Source organism: Rissa tridactyla, chromosome 7 (genome assembly GCF_028500815.1).
Source record: "Rissa tridactyla isolate bRisTri1 chromosome 7, bRisTri1.patW.cur.20221130, whole genome shotgun sequence".
Classification (NCBI taxonomy): Eukaryota; Metazoa; Chordata; class Aves; order Charadriiformes; family Laridae; genus Rissa; species Rissa tridactyla.
Window position 1 is genome coordinate 50,287,351 of NC_071472.1, and position 17,120 is coordinate 50,304,470.

General features: G+C 38.6%; 1 protein-coding gene across 20 annotated transcripts in view; it reads left to right on the forward strand.

Moving 5' to 3' along the window:
• Positions 1-17,120, forward strand: part of BCAS3 (BCAS3 microtubule associated cell migration factor) — a 364,218-nt gene that overhangs the window by 84,328 nt on the left and 262,770 nt on the right. The gene's annotated exons all lie outside the window — the stretch shown is intronic.

Consider the following 17,120-nt stretch of genomic DNA (forward strand, 5'->3'; position numbering starts at 1 on the left):
CTTTATGAATGAACAATGACTGCGGGCAGCAGAGATTACTACAAATCTTCTCTGTTAGTACATCTTATTCCTTTGACAATTAACGTGTTTATTATCCTATCTATAGACAGCAAAAAAATATATTTGGTTGATTGCACTAGTAGGTGAAATGGCCAGTAAATCAACAGCCTCCGCTTGCCTAAATAAATGGTTTCTAAACTGTAGCAAATGCCATGAGGATCTTGAGGACAAAGTCACATTTGAAAGAATAAAACTAAATGTCTGTCATCTATGTTTTCACTCTTAGTGACCAGTTGGTCTTATTCGGACATCCCATCTGTTATGTCAGAACTCTTTAATAGCGGTGCGCGGTTCACAGCATTTTTACTGTCAGCTTTTGACATAAAAACTGTATTCTCATCTGGCTGAATTTTCTTCTGATATGTCAATTTTATTTTTTTTTTTGTGGAACTCTGTGCATTTAACTGAGAATCAACTATGCCAGTTCCAGAACAGTCATATTTTTGCTTCATACTTTGGTAGAAAGGTAGTACCTAGAGTTGAGCAATGCTAACTAAGTGAAATATAGATGCTTAAATTAGAATGCTTTATAGATATTAATTGAACGCCTCCTTAAGACAATTTTAATGATTGTATAAATTTAAGGAAAACAGAATGTTTATGCAAAAGCAAATTAACTTGTTACTTTTTTTAATTGAAGGATATATTTGCATATTGTTGGGTTACTTATATTACAATCCGGTTCTTTTGGTTTGCTCAAGTACTGAAATTGCAATCCTTTGTATTCGATGTAGCAGGCTGTTACCTTGGATCTAATGGTACAATAAGATACTTAATGGCAAAACGCTTTTTCTAATTGATGTTAGTTTTGACTGATTGCAAATTACGTATGTTATGAGAGGTCTGCAGGAGGGATGATTCACAGGAAGGTATTGAATCGTACCTTGTGTTCTGGGTACGGCAGTAGCAAACAGGTTGAAAACGCTTCCCTCCGCTGCGACAGTACGAAAGCAGCACTTAACGCAGGATTCTCTATTCTTTATTTAACATCAAGGCAGAATTTCTTTTGAAGCCAGTGTTGTAAGTGACATCATCTTAATCCATTATCTAGTGCTGTATTGCCAAACAAGCTGATCTCATTACAAAGCAGAACAAAACAAGAGGTGGCTTTTGATACCGTCTTCATCTACTGGCGGGTTGAAGTGAAAAACCACTTTTACTCATCATTTCAAGCAGTGTCTGCGATGCTGCGCTAGAACATAGCGACTACAAACTTCTGCTGTACAGGGAATCAAGGAACACAGATCTGTTTCAGTTAACGATTTTATTCTGTATGGCTGATCAAATAGACTAATTCAGTCATGTCTCATCCCAAGGCCCCATGAGCTCCGCAGGTATTCAGGTCTGTAGAAACTTACAGGATTGTGTTTGAAAAAAACACTAAAACAAAGCCACCGCTGACACTGGAAACCACCGAATGTCAGTGGATACAGCGGACAGATAGATACGATTTTTGTGTAGTAAAGCAGTAGAACAGTGCCGCAGCCACTTTAAGCTGTGTTTTAAAGGTATTGCTTCCCAGTAAGATACATCCTTTGGGTTTCTGCTGTTTTCTGTTTTCATACTGAACAAGGAGCTTGCCGGGGATAAGTTAATTGTGGTACGGAATTTACAGGTATCATTGTGAGAGTAGCTCCTGGGAAGGGGTAATATATTGCTTTATTGTAGGATTATCAGAAAACAATTCAATGGGGAGGAGACTTACTAATGTCAGCAAATTGCAGTCATATTTTTCCCTAATCTTTCTTTTTGAAATCAAGAAGAAATTCTTTACTGCATTTAATGTGTCCAAGATATGTTAAATTATCATGGGCCTGATTGAAAGCCAGTTGCTGACAACGGCAGGGCTCTTGCTGATGGGGAGGGAGTCTTTTTTTGTGGGTTTTTTGTTTGTTTATTTGTTTGTCTTTGGTTATGAGTCTTCAGGGGTTGTTTTTTCTTCCCAGCAAGGTAACTAACCTGTGTTAGCATTTCATTCTGCTGTGTAGACATTTCTATAGTGACTTTTGCTGGCATTAGATCTACCTTTTGTTTAAATTTAAGGCAAATCTATTGAATTTTTTTCTTTTCTGTTTTGAGTTATTTAAAGAAAGAAGAAACTTGGTATACAGTTAGCTTTTTTTTTTTGGGGGGTATTAGATCTGTGGCTACTCTGAAAATCCGGTTGAATAATAAAATAACAAACTTGAAATAGCATTTCCGAGTATACTTACGGGGCACCATAATTTGGTTTTGGTTTTTTTTTTAATGCTGCCCAGCATGTCCCTGTATACCTCTTACAGACCCTTACGTTCATAAAATCTTGCTTCTGAGTCCGTTGATCTTAGGGAGACTGTAAAAGTCTCAGTCTAAGACATACAGCAAATCATGTTTAACATTAGAAAGAAAAAAAAAACACAACAAAACCATACAGGAGAAAAACTGCAGTTCCTGGTAGTTTAGGTTTTTCTCTGTGTTTTTTTTCTGGGTACATCAAATTTTAGTTTTCAAAAAAAGTTGTGACGGTTTCCTATGGGGAGTGGGTTACTGTGTTTTTTTGGGGGGTGGAGGGGAGGGAAGGAGAGCGTTTGTTCTACAGCTGAAAATTTGTGGCCAGGCATCTCATCCACAAAATCCCTTAGTCCTATGGAATTTCTAAAAGCTGGTTCCCTGCGTATGTTGTTATTGCCCTCTCTGCTTAACGTTTTTCATTTTAATAGGTAAGATATGTAGTAGTTCAATAAAAGTGAAAAAGAACTGGTCCTCCTTTGCCATTTGCTGCTGATTGAATCTTTGGGAAACAGACGTGAAATGCAAACTTGGTCCTTATTCTGGTGGTAAAAATAAAAGTTATGATGTGAGCCTCCTTAATCCCTTCTCTTTGCCCGTTGTGTTGTCAGCTTTGGTGACAGTGTTTCTTCTGGCCGCTGAGCACGCTTCCTATATAACATTCTTGCTCTCTTTTTGGAAGTGTGCTTAAATCCGATTCCAAGTTTCAAGTTCAGGTGACTTGGCACTGTTACTTGTTTTCTTTTTTCTATTTTAATTGCTAGAATATAAGTATTTCACATATCCTTTTCTTCTGGAGGAACTGACACAGTTTTTCTGTATGCTTTATTATATATCAAAATCATGATTTATTTATATAATGCCATATATGCCAGTAGTTGGTTTTGTGACTTACATGAAGATAAGACCCCTCTTCTGAAGCACTTGTGTTTTGATAGTATTTTTTTTAACACGTACATCCACTATTGAAGAAATTAAATGTTATAGTAATAATTCAGCATTGCCAAGTACCATGGAAGAGACGCTGTGTACTAACAGCAAAAAGGGATCTGACTTTGCAGTATATTCGCTTAAGAAGCATTGTGTACACATGGTATTTATTTATTTTTTACCACAACCCCTTCCCACGGAGTGATGCTTGCACCGCAGCGTGTGGCGAGGATGCTGGCGTGTCGGAGCAGGGCGCTGTGGGGCCCCGGCGCAGGTGATGACCAGCAACGGGCTCCTGCCAGCGGGAGCAGTCGTGCAGCTTGGGAACGGCCAACAAGCCGGGTGAATTTTGCGGGGAGCTGTGGCTCAGGAGAGTTGGGCGCTGCAGATACACAGAGTCTTTGAATGGCAATCACTGAATATCTTTTGATTAAAACACTTATTTCGCAGTTGATTGGGAGAATAATATTTCTTCAGCTTAGTGGAGAAGGGTCCACTAAGAAGCAAGTCCCATCTCTTGGGCGTACAGAAAGCTTTGCGAGGGAAACAAGCTGCATTCTGAGTATATTTAGCTGCTATTTGAACACCCGTCTGGTCGTCTCTGCGAAGCAGCTGCTGCAGCGGAGTGAAGAGCACCATGGCTGGTCTCTCGTTTCTGAACAAAGGCAGCAGCTTCAAACCTTTAGGAAGACTTTAAGCCTTTTATTAAAACTTTTCAAGAGGAGAATAAATAATACAAGGAAGTGAAGTAATATTAATAGGCTGGGGACTTTATTAATGTACCTCTGGCATGTATATTGATGTAGTGGAAACAAGAGGCTTATACTTACAAGGAGACTCTAAGAACAGTTACTTTAATTCACTTACTAAATGAAAATCACATTAAGCTTTTGTGTGCATCCTTTTACTTAGTGTTAACATTGCCTTGATTTATTTTAGCTTGAATATTCAGTTTTGGATGAATTAAAGGCCAACTTACTATGGACAGAGTGTCCAGACAAAAATTTAGTGCTGTTTACTAATTCACGTTAGGTAATTTAAATTATTTTTTCAGGCTGCATCTGTGTAGATATGTTCCCAAACCTACACACTGTATTTTTCCTGGGTTTTGTTGGGGCTCTTTGTTTTGTTGTTTGGTTTGGTTTTTTTTGAAGGAAATCTTGATACCTTTAGATTGGGTCCAGGAATGGGGCCTTTACAATCAGTACACCTTGGCCACACAAAAATAATCTAGGATAGGGTGTTGTTAGCTATGCTGAGCTGCAGATAATGTCACCTGCCTGATTTCCTTTTTTTTGATGAACATAGGAACTCTTGTTACTGTGGTGTACAGGACAGCATAGCCCTCCACCGGTTCTTGGAATGGTGACTGGGCCTTTTCCATGCTAAAAATGTAAGATATTTAGAACTGTCAGTTATGTACGACCACTAACAATTGTACAACCAGTAACAATTTTTTGTTAATATAATGTAAACTGCAGTATTGACACTAAAGTCTGTATTTATTATGGTTCAATTTTTACCATAATTAAAATGTAGACAGGATAAAAAAAAAAAAAAGTTGTAAATATTTTCTTGGTCATTAAGACGTCTTTCTGTCAGTGCAACATTATGCAAGAATTTGTCATTAGGAAGCTTTAAGCTTTAATATGTATATAATATTTATATATATTTGTATTTTTTTATGTTTTAGACATACCTATATATATTTTCACATATATATATATATATATATATATAAAAAATAGGTAGAAACCATTTGCAGAATGCCATAGTCGTCATAGCATTGCAGAAGAATCCTGTCTGCTACACAATGTAAATCGACAAGAGCTTATTATTTAAACTTTGGATGAAGGTGCCCTGGACTAAATTTTGGATGTTCACAAAAGGAAGGAATACACCATGGGGGGGTTACTTAATTTAAGATGTTTACAGAAAAACCTCCAAGCTTTTAACGCGTTGATGATAGTCTGCCAGGAATTGTAAGCGTACGCAGGGTCTGAAATGGGGAGAGGGAAGGAAAGGGATTAAATGTTACCAATTAGAATCAGTTGCTCAACGGTAAACTGGATTAGTCTAAACTGGAGAGAGTGTCTAGACTGGAGACTGAAGGAACCATACAAACATCCTCCTTTTTCATTATGTTGTGTTATTAGACGCCGTGATTGAGAAAGGAGGAAAAAACCTCACCAATTCTGATGTCAGCCGTAGTCCATTAAAACTAATTCACTTTGTTCCCTCTCCCATCGTAGACGTAGAGATGATTGCTAGTCCCTCCTTACAGGCAATAAATACGCTGGGCTGCACAGAGCTCTGGCATGGTCTGGGATGGAAATTTCTGTATACGCTTCATTCAAATGTTTTGGTTTATTGCTGTTCCTTTTAATATTAGTCCAAAGTATTCACTGTTTTACTTTCATGTAAGGTCTTGGGACTGGAGCAAAGTTGTGGATGCAGATACCCCGAGCTGTGACGGTGGTGAGGAGTGAGGCTTCGGGCTCAGTTGGGAGCCATTGGGTCTGCTTCCAATTTTTTAATTTTTTTTTTTGGTAAGACACTTCAATATAAAGCTCTAAGGGTATATGTTATTTGGAAGATGGTTTTCCACGTGTTTAAAATAAATTGTTATTGATTTTTATTTCTATTTTTTAATGAAAATATGCCCCCACACATAAAGGAAACAAAGGGTTTAGTTTTGGAGGGCTGTGCAGTGATTTTTCTTGTCTTTTCACTACCAAAAAGGAGAAGGGGAGGATCATTACATATTTGAAAAATGAAACAACATTCTATATTTTTTTGCAAAATATAATTATCTGTATTTCCCTCCATACCCAAGGAATATATTCCAAAATAAATTGGAAATTCTGGCTTTCTTACTATCCTAATTTTTAATCATCTGATTCTTTATTTGTATCTACAATTTTTAAAAGATGTGGCCTCTTTTCCCCTTTCTTCCGAGTATGTTCAGGATCCTGATTCTCTACTAATGAGTATTTGTAATCCTATGCATTCTGGAAAGGTATTTTCATTGATTGTTAAAAAGACATATTAAAAAAAATAATACTTTTGGTTTTATATCTGAGTTAGTTTTGGGAAGTCCGTAGAATAGCGTACGCTTTATGTTTCCTCTGTGTCTAATTCTTTCGTGTGATTTTGTAATCCTAGTTTCTAAAACATTAATCATCTGGTCACTGGATATATTTAAATGGGCTCTGGGCTGAACACACATACAAACATGTATTGTACATACACAAAAAAATTCTGTTCCTCTTGTGTGTGAAGAAGATTATGGAAAAACCTGTACAAATGCAGTCCATCGCTGGTGCGTGCTCTAATGAGAAACCGCCAGCAAAATAGTTAGCCGTTGCTGGCAGATTGCATCTTAAAGGCAAAGTTAAAAATACAGTAAAATTTACATGACGGAATAACGCTGCGAAATGAACTCAAAAGCAAATAGCGCTTGGCGGAGTGGCTGGCGTGCGAGCTGTGGTCTATGGCTTCTATTCATAGACGTGAAATTAAAGGATGCCGTTAAACGCAGTTGTGAAACGTCCAGTCCAACAGCTGCATCGAGTTTGTTTTTCAATTTCTCATTGCCTTTCTTGTTTATTAGCTGTGACTCTGAGGTCAGAATTAAAACAAATATTTTAATGGCAGCATTTATGATGTTGGCAGGGAGCGGCGGGGCTGAGCCCCGCGCTGGGCAGGACGCGCTCTGGGTGGCGGGAGGTGGCCCCAGTGGCCTCCCAACGCCGGCGCGAGGGGTGAGAATTTCCAACGTACAGCGGCTGTAAATCACGCGGAGACGCATCCCGGAATCAGCCTTTTAGCTCTTTGAGCAAACTGCACACGCTTAAAGGATCTGGGTTTTAGGAGGCCAGAAGGGAGGATCCTGTTATAAATTTTTAACATGGTAAAACCCATCAGAATTCCTCTCCTCATTCTGACAGATCTAAGGTATAAAGGCCTTTGTGAACTGTGATAATTAAAACCAACTTGTGTGTAATTATACACATCTATTCCTACTATAGAAATTGTTATACATGCTTTTAAGAGTAATTTTAGAGTCCACGGAGCTGTAGTTTTATTTTAGTAAATTGTCTTTTAGTGCACCACATTTAAAAGCAAATTATAGACATTTTATTTGTACTAACGCTGAATATTAGTTACTAAATACATTGTTGTCCACACTTGTGCAAGTTCTCCAAAGCCACAGATAATAGAATAAAAATAGAATCTGTAAGGAAGGAAATAAGATCAGTGTTTCAGAAATCAGTTCCAGAGAGATAGGTTTTTACCTTAGATTTACCATTTCTATTAGCCAAATTTCATGATAAGCTGTAAGCATCCCCTCCACCCTTTTAGGAAAACAGCAAATTTTATAGACAGGCCAAGCTCAATTACGTTTTATAAACAGTGAAGCTAAAAGTATCTTTTTTTTTAAATTATTATTTTAACTTTTTATTTAAATGTGGAATGTATGTGTTTTTAATAAATAGCCATTTCTTACTAGTATTTCAAAGAAGGTAAAAAGTAAACCATGTGCATTTTGAAAGTTACGTAGCTCAAAGGTTTAATACTGATTACACAGCGAGAGAGAAGTTAACAGCATTTCTGGTCACCTTCCTGCTAATGCGAAGACTGTAAATGATTCTGGGCTGTTCAATGTGACAGGAAACAGTTGGTTCAGGCTTTGAATCTAGACCAGCTGCTCATCTCGCTACAGCAAATGTCATCAACCCGCCTGGAAATAACCAAACCCCCTGGTTTTGAAATCTGGCTGTACCTCTATTTTTATTTTTTAAGGCAAAAATACTTTGCCTATGGTAGTATCTTTTTGTCTACAAAACGTGGCTCATGTGGGACAGAATTTTTGAGAAGAGTAGCTGGAAAAGGAACTTCCTTCTCGGTATTTGGAGTCCGTGTCATAGCTGACACATGGATTCTGTTTATTTGGTATGGTTTAGGGTCATAAAATTGGGATTTTCTAGGATTTATAGAAATATGAAGCACGAAGAGGAATATTCTTTTTTAGCTTAACTTGAGTTATTGATTGGACTAGATCTGACACAACAAATAACTGTGCATTTTACCCAAAGGCTGCCTTTTCTGAGAGACGCTGATGGAGAAAAGGAAGTTGAATTGGTGTCTCAAGGCGTAACTAATAAATCACAATTTTTACTTTCCATGTTTGAGACTTTGATTCCAATAAAAACAGTGAAGATATTGATACAATCAAATTTTTAAATGCAAATTATGTGTTTTGTGATGCTAGAACTTCTGTCTGTTTGCCTAAGAAAGCACTTCCAAGTTAAGGAGATTCTTATCACTGATACCTAGATGTTCTCCAACACTCAAGTTTTTAGCTAACAAACGTGTGACCAAACGTATCTGGTTTCTTTTCTTTTCTTGTCTAGGAGAATATTTTATAATCAATTGTAGGTATTCCAATTTCCAATGAAAACAAAATTTACTCTGTGTCGAAAATATTGATCGTTGCACAGGTTAATCATGGTTTTTGGCAAGCTTTCCATATGATATATGGATGATAGCTGCGGTTTATAGGTTAAATTTTAGATGGTTGGTGACAGTTTTAATGAACACTTTAAAGTCATATTCATTTTATTGTCTCTAACATAATTTCATTCTGTGCAATTCACTAGTTAATGGATAGTCTGTTCATTTATCTACTGCACGGGTCAATAAGTTTCTTTCCCCCCTCGCTGTAGGGGGGTGGAAGGGCCGGATCCTCTCCAGCCTGCACAGGAAGGTTGGGTTTGTAGCGCTGGCTCTGCCCGGCATCGCCCGGTGGGATCCCGGGTTAACAGCAGCCACACAAATGTGGGGTGCTGCAGGCGCCTGTGGGTATGTGCTGCCTTCCCTCCCAAGCAATGCTGACTTTTTTTTCCTTCTCTCTTTTCCTTCTCTCTTTTCCTTCTCTCTTTTCCTTCTCTCTTTTCCTTCTCTCTTTTCCTTCTCTCTTTTCCTTCTCTCTTTTCCTTCTCTCTTTTCCTTCTCTCTTTTCCCTTTCCAGCTTCACAAGACAGAAGGGAAATTACAGCCTACCTATATTTCATACTGCCCTATGCCTTGGCATATGCTGCAGAAGGAGAATTTCATATGAAAATTAGGTAGAAAATACCATTTGTTGCCTGTGGCAGTTAGCGTGTACGTTTTAGTGGCATAAGTAGTCTCAATCAGGGTTGTGGCGGTGACGCGAGAAGAGACTGTACTGTCTGAAACTGCGCGGGATGCGTGAAGCAGCGCTGGGAGTGGGCGTGAGGGTGAATAACCTCCGTGTCTGAAGTGAAATCCCCTGCCTCCAGCTGAACTCTGGCAGCATTTTTCCAGGCAGTCGCTGTGTTTCTGCCAGGTTGCTGAGATACTGATTTCTCAGCCCTTATAGAAATTTGAGACAGTTAATTTTTGTTCTTCAATCTGGCACCATTCCTTACAAGCATTTCGAGGGATGCCAGCTATCCACTGTGGCAACTACTCACACGGCTGTATTTCCTTTGATTTTATGGATTCTTCTGTGCCATTGAGCTGGGATAGGATTCCACAAGGAAAGAACAACTACTGGCTTCTCCTGAGAAACAGAACCAGGTTATCCTTTCCTGCAGATAACTATATAAATCAGACCTTCACAAGACTAACACAATTTGTTGTTTTTAACCTTTACACGGAAGGTACTTTGTGAGCTTCATACTGATTGCTATAATGCTCTTTGGCCACAAGGTCTTAAGAATGCATTTGTGTGAAAAAGTGGAATGTGAAAACATGTATATATGTTATTTTCACAATTTATAGAATCGTAGAATGGTTTGGGTTGGAAGAGACCTTAAAGATCATCTAGTTCCAACTCCCCTGCCCGGGGCAGGGACACCTCCCACTGGACCAGGTTGCTCAAAGTCCCAACCAACCTGGCCTTGAACACTTGAAAAAGTAAAGCATAGAGAAATTACCCCTAAATTTTAGATGTATCTACTGATTCTGAGAGTCTTGATATTCAAATATCAAGTTTGGTTTTAGAGGATGCTGGGATATCCGGTATTGACTGTTCTGCTGGTCTGCAGTGTGAACTGCAGTGCTCTTCTTCCTTTGTGGTTCCAGAGGAACCTGTGGTGATTCTTTTGTAGAAGCCTCAAATTATGCAGACTAACGTAGGGAATAATTTTGGAAGTCAGTCTGAGCTACTGAGACAGGCAGAACGGGAAATAGTACTTGGGTCTTAATTTCTCTTTCTCTGTGATAACTGATGAGACCTGAGCTGGTGGTAGCCCCCTCTCCTCCAGGGAGGTCTGTCCTGTCAAAGGAGGTGGCCCGGCGCGACGGGCACCGGGGCTGTTCAGATCCACGTGCCGTCTCCTTGCTCTCTCCTATGGTGCATTTGGCACAGCCTTGGACAGGAATTCCTTTAAAAAGTCATAGTTGCACAGTAGCTCGTTACATGACTTTTACTGTTGATCTGGGACTGGCCCCTTTGGGTTCAGACTGCGGTGTCAGACGCTGCTGCTGAGCCACGGAGTTTTCCTTTCTTTGTTTCTGTTCCTGGTTACTGGGAGTGTACATAGAAATATATCTGTTACTCGTATTTGTTTTGGGAATCTGGTTTAGAGTAGAAGCTTGTGCATCTATTTGAAGTTTGTTTAATTCTTATTCATTCACTGCTGTTACTGTAAGGTTTGTTCCCTGTGTCTCAATTACGCTGGGGAGGGAAGGCTTCGTTGCCAAGAACTATATCTACAAAAAATCCAGTAGGTGGCTGTGGGTAGCCAGGAAAGATGAGAATTATCCTGTATTTGATTTTTTTTTTTTTTTTTAGAGATTGTGCTTCAATTGCCAATTTGTTAAGGCAAGTAACTAGACTTACAGCCTCTGAAAAGGACATTTTGTTAGAAAAGCTTAGTGGTGGTCTTCTGGGACAGCATTTTTCAATAAAAGCTTTTCTCTACATGTCTTAAATGTATCCATAGAAGTGTTTGCCAGCTGCAGGATTCTGTCATGGCTTCTTACTATTTTAAGGGGAGCAAAAGATGCAATATTTTTCAGTACAACCTCTTAAAAACAAACTGGAAATGCTATAATTAGGTAAAACACTAGCTGTAGCTAAGTACACCTTCAATTTAACAGTAGCACCAACTTTTACATTGGTGGGATGGGGCACGTACATACTATATACATAAGTAATACCTACTACATACATATCTCGAGTAGAAAAGTGTAAATTCATGCAGCTGCCTTGCAAGTTGGGAATGGGGTGCATTCTTGGACCAAGATAGCTTTAACATAAGACAGGAAAGAGCGAGGATGTAAGACTAGATCCTTACGGAACTAAGGGCAAGGTGGTAAGAAAGATTCCAAAGAAATAGGTTTGGAGAGGAAGAAAGGAGTTCTCAGTGAACAAGAAGTGGGAGACTTTTCAAGCTGTGGTGGTTGGCTGAATGAATAGTGGCACAATTCCAGCCATGCAAGGGAGAGGGGATGGAAAAGAAGTTTGCAAACAGTATGGAAAACAAAGAGGAGAAATCAAGGCTGTGGGTACAATTTCAAAACAGCTTACTAGAGGAGGACAGGTTAAAAAGAAGGGTGTCTTGAAAATTAACTGTAAGAACTTCAAACTTGTAATGTTAAGGACTGAAAGCTAATTTTAGGAGAATTGAAGGACCGAGAAGCTGTTGCTCACTCAGGGTTGCGCAGTAACTCAGTGCCAGAGAAGAATATTACACAGGATCCCCGATTGTAAATCCATTGCTGAAGCCAGTAAATGACATGTCAAGTTCAGTTCATTTTTGTACTTCGACTTTTGTTGTTGTAGTTTAATAGTGTAATTTCATTGTCAGAGAGAGACACTTTTAAAATAAGATACTCAGTTAGTAAATAGCTAAAAAGTACTGGTGTTTTATGAATACTGTTATGTTTTTTTCTTTTAAATGTGGTAAATAAATGATTTGCTCTCCAGAAGTGTTACTCCTGCCAGCTTAGCGGCTGAGAGCTGTGAAGTGCAACACATCTAAAATTTTAAATAATTACGTTTCCTTGGCTACAAAAGAGCTTTTCCATCCATTAATAATGAGAAAATTAATGTTGGACCAGCAGTAAAACAGATTAAACTGTATACCCCTTGGGATGCCTGACTGCACCTTTAACGGACCTGAAATTCCTCTGATTATTTAAATGTTCAATATTGAAATGTGATGGTGGCCTTGAGTTAATAGTTAAAGAGGTTTAAATTGAAATGTCTCTGCAGAAGTTTTTCCCATTGATCAGAGCAAGTGGGCAGAAAAATACCGTATTTGATTGTTGGGAAGCATTGATAGTGCCTTACGGATTAACAGAAATTTTTTTTTTTCCTGTTTTTCCTACCTAGAGGTGTACAGTCAGTCTTTTATTAAGCATGTAGATTAGCTAAGGTTTGGAGAGATCTCTTTTAATAAGTGCTGTATAAGCTAATTTATTGCAGCACCGATACAGCCACAACCAGCACCTCGGCTGGGCTTGGACTTTTCTAGTGACCGCAACTTGCTCCTGGAGTTTGCAGGATTAATCTCCTCTGGAACATCACCCTCCTGGATGCATCATGTAGAATAAAATCAACTGCAATTATTTAACGACAGAATAATTATTTGCTTTTTCTCTGTTTATTTTGACTTCTGTTTTTCAACTGGAGTTGTAGCCTTTGAAGACAAATGTATTAAAAATACTGTAATGGCATTACAAAGATTGTGTCTCTATATCATATATGCTGGGCCAGAAGGTGAGAAATAATTCGTGATCTGCAGCTCACTAGTGCTGCTTTATGGTTTGTTGCTGAAGGAAAAGTGTCAGCAGTGGAATATTTTGGCATCAGAAGTGTAAATCAAGTCTGTTCTAACACAAAGTATGCTTTGAATGACAGCAAAAAAATTGTCTTCTCATCGTGATTAGCCAGGTTGACATCGATGAGAACACCCTCTTCGTGAAATAATTTCCATGCTGTTCTCTTCTGTACTTTTTAATTCCGTTTGTGTACTTTCTTCTTTTTTTCTTCTTAAATACCTCCCTGCAGGAAACTAATTTTCATTTTATAAAAATATTCACCTAATTCTAGAGCATTTCCTACCTGAAGGTGTAACACTTTAGGATATACTGAAAATTTAGGAAATTCTTGGTCATTTGAATTCTCTGTTAAATAATTACTACATTTCAGATAGCTACGATTTAAATAAAAGTATTGTTTAAAAGCAGTCTTAAATAAAATCACTCCTTGTTTTCTGTGAGTTTAACCCTGGAAGCTCACTGAACGGGATCTTGAATCTGAGAAATGCATATGAAATCCTGTAGTCAGTGCTGTACAGCGTCGTGCCGTTTGGGTGGAAGAAATGTATTTAAAAGAGAGCAGTCCGGTGATTTGCAGTGCACAAACTCTCCTATTTTTAAATTTCAGAAATATATGACTGTCAATAGCTTCAATCCATCGCTACTTAACTTTTTTGAAAACTTCTGGATTCAGATTTTTTCTAATTTAAGTGTTTAACCTGTTCTCTCCAAAGAAATGTATCCCCAAGCCAGGACGAAGTAGTTGTTAGTGGCAGAAGTTCCAGCAGGTTTGAATAAAGCCTGTTTGCAATTTTGAAGATCTTATATTTGAGGAGGGGGGAGACGATAGGAAACATTTCACTGTCCTTATCGAATTGATGTCTTCATGCAGATAAGATATTGTACTGCTGGAGAAGCGCGATTCAATCATTGTGCTTCGTCACCTACATTTTGCTGCAAAAAAAGTGTCATATATAAATAGTCATTTTCCATCTATGTACCGTTTTTCAGCTTTTTTCATTATTACAAAAACGTCTTGCTTTGATATGTGGCCTTGAGGAGGACGGCCTTAGATCTCCGATCTTTTTCAATATGTTCTGTTCCTGTAATTTTTCTAACAGTTTCAGTAGTTTTTGTAGTTTCCTATTCCTTGCTTTTAACAGAAAGGAAATATTAGGGTCTCAGTCTCTTTTAAATGTTAAAAATGAACCGTTGTCCTAATCTAATATTATCCATGGTTGCTTTCTATGCTACTACAGAAAATTTCACAGTTTACTGAAGGATGGTTCTTTAGTCACTTTTTCGCGATCATCTTCTTGTAGAAATTTTAGTCACCTTTTTATAGAAATTTTACATTTTGTTAAAACTTGTCAAATTTGCAGGTAAATAAGGTGAATTTTAATATAATGCTGTCTATATTGAAGAAGCACGTGGACAGACTTGTAAATGTTGATTTGTTTGGTATCATTGTTGCTGAATAGACTGTTTTGATACATGATAGATTTCTAACGAATTCTAAAATACACTAAAATTACTATCAAAGCAGTCATTTAGCACAGCAGGCATTGTTAATGAGTTAACTTCCTTTCGAATTAAAGATACACAACTGTATAAAAAGGGTAACTTTATTTCCCGTCTTGATGTTGGTGGCAAAAGCTCTGTAGACTTCGGGGGGGTCAGGATTTTACCCTCTCCCTGTAACATTTACTTTAGTGTTATTCCAACGAAAAGCGAAAACCACGATAATGTGTTTCAGCAGTAGAAATGTTTACTGCAATCTCTGCAGCTAACAAACCCCCAAACGCTAATGTAACGGTGGGGGCTACGGATTTGTATCCTGTTTGGAGGAATTCCAAGGAGGGTTAAAAGAAAAGGGAGTCTGTTCCCTTTGATCTTTTGCCCTCACTTACTCAGCTGCCCTCAGTGTGCGTTCTCTAGTTTCGGGAGGGAGAAACCCATCCTGATAAAGTTTTAGTATTTATTGGGCCATCAGCTGTAGCCAGTTAATGTTTGAAACTGGTGAATAGTTTTTTAGTACATCAAGCGTACCGTTGAGCCATCTGTTGGACATGGGAAATGTCTGACGGTTTCCATACATCCACCCCAAGCTCTGAATATTCAGATTAAATACATAATTGTCCGTAGCGTGTTGCGGTGTATAGAGATTTCCAGAGTACAGTCATAGGGAATTATTTATTCACAAAATAATTTTTTATTATTGTTCTCTTTCTTTTGACTTGCTGGGGTTTCTTTTGTTATCTATTTTTAAATATTTTGGATATCTTTATGTACTTGTGTTTATTTTTTGGTGAATTTTGTTGTTAAAATCAGATTTTCCTTATTTAGTTAAGCTTTTTTTGAGACCAAATAATGTAACCGTGGGGTATACGTTACACTTGGAAGTATAGACGGGCTTACTAGCACTAATATTTGGCTGTATTTTGACTAGCATCAGCCTCAGAGAGGAGTTAAGCGAGTATAAATAAAGCTACTGTTCATAGGTCAGGTCATGTGTTTCATAAAACCATGGGCCATATAAACTTTGTCACATCTTAACAAGACACGCAGGCGAGTGCTTTTGGGGGAGAGCTGCGGCGGAGCAGGAATCCGTGCGGTTCTCGTGCCGAGGGTGGGGATGCCGAGCGAAAGGCAGATGGGCCGAATCGGGGGCGACTGCAAGTCAGCGCCGTGCTGCTCAGCTCCCTGAAAAACCTGCAAGGCATAATATTCACCCTGCATGGTATCTATGCTCATGTTTTAAAAAAACCTCAAAATCAGGGTTCATATTTTTTTCATCACTGTTTGTGTAAACAGCGTATTTGTGCGATGGCTATACAGGGGGCTCGGTGCGTGCGGGGAAATGCAGGAGTTGCATTCTTAATTTAAGTATATCCACGAATATGTGCTTCCTTCATGCAGATCTGTGCCTGTTTGCCTAACATTTGTGCCCTCGGTGTTTTTAAAACAAATCCAGCGCAGCTTGAACGTGTTGAGTTCTTCAGTGTGTAATTACAGAATGACATTGTTTTGGAAGGCGGAAAAACCCTGCTGTTACTCTGAAAGATGGCATTATTTAAAGTGGAGTTATTCATGAAACTCAAACCCAAGGTGAAATTGTGTGTACCTCATTTGTATGCATATAATAAACAACTATGCAATTAGATAGGTGTTATAAATAGGATGTGGTGGAGATGCTTAGGCTGCTCAGGTTTCCTAGATTTTATAGCAAGTACCCAACCGAGATTTGCTGCCCTCTAATTTTGCCGTTTGGGCTAACCAGCTGACGCCTGGTTGAAAAGAGTTATGTTCCTACAAGGCCACAGAAGCCTTAGTATTCCGTCTCCGTCTCCTTCGGATGGCGGAGAACTCTGTGTACCATCAGCAACTTCAATCCCACCCTTTCGGCCAACCCTCATCTATCAAAGCCGGGCTGCGAGCGAGCGAGAGGAAGCTCCCAGATAAACATACAGCAGCGCCTAAACTCCTAATCACTCTGGGCTTCCGCTTCCAGGCCCTATAATTAGAAGTCCTTCTTTTCCTTGTATTCCCAGTTGACGCAAATGCTTTTTGTGGCTTGGCACCTCATTTAGGGCGTGGGCTTAGTTTATGGCCAGGCCAGAGTCTGGTTTAGTCTTCTGATACTGCATAAATAGCTCTTAACCCACAGTCTGCATCTGTACTAGTTTTTCCTTTTATGCAGATATTCACTGTATTTTTTAACGTTTCTATCCTGGAAAGAAGCTTATTGTTTCCCAAACAGAATGCAGGAAAAGTAGGAAGCTGTAAATTAGGACAAATGTATCTGTCAGGTAAAACAAAGCTTTGGCGATTACTATTTTTTCTTTTTTTTCCATCTAGGGTATCTGTTCCTTTTAAACTGGATTTTAATCATCTCTGTGGATTTGAAAAACCACACAGTAAAACAGTCATTAATTTAAACTAGCTGCGCCCCTCATATTATGGAGAAGCAAAATCAGAATTTTTGCAGTGAGATACGTATAAAGTAATATCTGCTTTACACATAAATTTCCACCGGGTTCTGTGTATGCAAGACTTTTTCAATT